This window comes from Carlito syrichta, unplaced genomic scaffold (genome assembly GCF_000164805.1).
Source record: "Carlito syrichta isolate Samal-C Ts95f unplaced genomic scaffold, Tarsius_syrichta-2.0.1 Scaffold123608, whole genome shotgun sequence".
Taxonomy (NCBI): domain Eukaryota; kingdom Metazoa; phylum Chordata; class Mammalia; order Primates; family Tarsiidae; genus Carlito; species Carlito syrichta.
This window is the reverse complement of record NW_007067704.1, coordinates 2307-5517: the sequence shown is the minus strand read 5'-3', so window position 1 is coordinate 5517 and position 3211 is coordinate 2307. Positions and strand designations below refer to the sequence as shown.

The following is a 3211-nucleotide window of genomic DNA, read 5'->3' as shown; positions in this document are numbered from 1 at the left end:
CAGCCAGGCTCGGTGGCTCAGCCTGTCATCCCGTGCCTTGGGAGGCTGAGGCGAGTGGATTGCCTGCGCCCGCAGGTTCGAGACCCGCCTGGGCAACTTGGCGAGACCTCATCTCTACAGTAAATCCAAAATCAGCCGGGCGTGGTAGCGCGCGCCTGTAGTTCCAGCTACTTGGAAGGCTGGGACAGAAGGATCGCCGGAGCCCAGCAGGTCGAGGCTGCGGTGGCCGGGGGAGGCCACTGCCCTCCAGTCTGGGCGACAGAGTGAGACTCCAACTCAAAAAAAAATGTCCTCAGCTTCCTTCTCGCCGAACGCCCCCAGCATGGTGCTCAGGCGCTCTGTGGAGGCAGGCCGAGTGACTTACGTCTCCTTTTGACCTCATGCCCGAAAGCTGGTCACGACTGTAGATGTGATTGATCAGACCAGGGCTTTGGGTGACGGACCTTGCACTTGGTGAGCAGACAGGCCGTGCCTTTCAGATGCAGGCAGCTCGCTGACTTCGCCCTCGAGCTCTCACCCAGTACGGCAAGCCTGGCAGAAGGCTGATATCAGTACAAAATGGGCAGCCACGAGATGGGCCGAGAAGATTGAAGCCAAGATGACAGTTTTCGATTGTTTTAAAGTCATGAAGGCACGGGGCTCGGTGGCTCAGCCTGTGATCCCAGCGCTTTGGAAGGCTGAGGTGAGTGGATGGCCTGAGCCCGCGGGTCCGAGACCCACCTGGGCAACTTGGCGAGACCTCATCTCCACAATAAATCAAAAATCAGCCGGGCGTGGTAGCGCGCACCTGTAGTTCCGGCTACTTGGCAGGCGGAGGTGGAAGGCTCGCCGGAGCCCAGCAGGTCGAGGCTGCGGTGGCCGGGAGCGGCCACTGCCTTCCAGTCTGGGCGACGGAGTGAGACTCCGACTCAAAAAAAATAAAAAATAAAAAATAAAAAAAATAAAGCCATGAAGGCTAAGAGAAGAAGGAACAGGAGAGTCAAGAATGAAGTTAAGAACTCCACAAGGCAGCTCTCCGAAAGCTTCTCCCAACAAAGCACTGGCTGCTGTAGCTGCCACCGCTGCTCAAGTACTGGCCGAAAAGGTGACCACCGCTGCAGACAAGAAGGCTCCAGCCCAGAAGGGTCCTGCCCCAGAAGCCACAGGCCAGAAGGCAGCACCTCCTCCAAAAGCTCAGATGAGTCAAAAGGTTGCAGCCCAGAAAGCACCTGCTCCAAAGGCAACTGGCAAGAAGGCAGAGGAGGCTATCATAAAAGTAAATAAAGATTCTTTTTGACAAAGCAAAACAAAATAAAATAAAAATAAAAATGTCTTCAGGCTGGGGGCGGTGGCTCGCGCCTATAATCCCAGCATTTTGGGAGGCCGAGGCGGGAGGATCACTGGAGGCCAGGAGCCCGAGACGAGCCTGGACAACATAGAAAAACCCCGTCTCTACAAAAAAAAAAAAAAAAATAGCCAGGTGTGGTGGCACCTGTGGTCCCAGCTACTTTGGGAGGCTGAGGTGGAAGGATAGCTTGAGCCCAAGGGGTCAGGGCTGCAGTGAGCTACAGAGCAAGACCCTGTTTCTAAAAAAATGTTTTTAAGTGTCTCCAAGCTAGGCGTGGTAGCTCATGCCTGTCATCCCAACACTTTGGGAGGCGGCGGTGAGGAGATTGCCTGAGCCCAGGGGTTCGAGACCCGTCTGGGCAACTTGGTGAGACCTCATCTCTACAATAAATTTAAAAAAAAAAATTAGCCAGGCATGGTGGTGCACATCTGTGGTTCCAGCTACTTGGAAGGCTGAAGTGGAAGGATCTCCTGAGCCCAGCAGGTTGAGGCTGCAGTGGCTGTGAGTGTGCCACTGTGCTCCAGCCTGGGTGACAGTGAGACTCTCTGGGCTCTGTTTTCTTTTCTTTTTTTTAAATTGTAGAGACGAGGTCTTGCCAAGTTGCCCAGGCTGGTCTCGAACCCATGGCTCAGGCAATTCTCTCGCCTACTCCTCCCAAAGTTCTGGGATGACAGGCAGGAGCCACTGCGTCTGACTGGGGCTTGTTTTGCAGACAGAGGGGACAGGTGTGCCCAATATAATGGACCCAGGCCCCAAGCCCACCACACACAATGGCCTGGGTATGAACCGCCCTTCCTGAAAACGCCTCTCTCCCTTCCTTCTTTCGTTGACTTCTGGCGAGACCTGACTCCCAAGGCTGTGACCCAGCCAGGGGCTGAGAAGCTGGGGCTTCCCGCAAGCCCCGGCCCGAGTGTGATCCTGGGCAGGGGCCGGTGTGTGTCCCTGGCCTGAGGCTTAGCCTCTCTGGGCTCTGCTTTCTTCCTCTGGAATAGATGCCTTGGCCTCCTGGGCGGAGGCGGGGCACGCCAAGTCAGTCACACCCAGATCCCGTTTACGGCACCCCCACCCCGAGCCGGGCATGCGGTCGCAGGGGGAGTGCGGCAGATGCAGGCTTCGCTTTGCGGGGGCTCGGAAACCAAAACCCCAGCAGGGCGCCGTGGCCCAGGCGGGTAATCCCAGCACTTTGGGAGGCCGAGGTGGGAGGATCACTTACGGCCAGGAGTTCAAGACCACCCTGAGCAACATGGTGAGAACTTGTGTCAATTTTTTTTTTTTTGAGTCGGAGTCTCACTCTGTCGCCCAGACTGGAGTGCAGTGGCCATTCCCAGCCACCGCAGCCTCGACCTGCCGAACTCCGGCGATCCTTCCGCCTCAGCCTTCCAAGTAACCGGAATTACAGGCGCGCGCTACCATGTCTGGCTGATTTTTGATTTTATTGTAGAGATGAGGTCTCGCTGCCCAGGCGGGTCGCGAACCCGCGGGCTTAGGCAGTCCACTCACCTCAGCCTCCCAAGGCGCAAAATGACAAGCTGAGCCACCGAGCCTGGCTTGTCTCAATTTTTTTAAATGATCATTACAATGATAAAAGGAAACGGACATCCCCAAAGTCGGCTCTTTGCTGATCCAAAGGAAGCGGACTTGAGGCCTCTCTGACCTCCCCACCTTGCTTCTCAAATTCTGTCTCTCCAAGGCACAGTTTTCTCTGAACAACTGAAGTTCACTTATCTGCTTGTCAGCCCAAAATGATCAAAGCTCAGGATCCAGTTAAAAGAGTTTATTGAGCCGGGCTCAGGGGCTCAGCCTGTAATCCCGTGCCTCTGGGAGGCTGAGGTGAGTGGATTGCCTGAGCCCATGGGTTCGAGACCTGCCTGGGCAGCGAGACCT

At 55.9% G+C, this 3211-nt stretch overlaps 1 pseudogene; it reads left to right on the top strand.

Moving 5' to 3' along the window:
* The first annotated feature begins 322 nt into the window (after nt 1-322).
* LOC103249845 lies at nt 323-1255 on the top strand (annotated as a pseudogene).
* Nucleotides 1256-3211: the final 1956 nt, after the last annotated feature.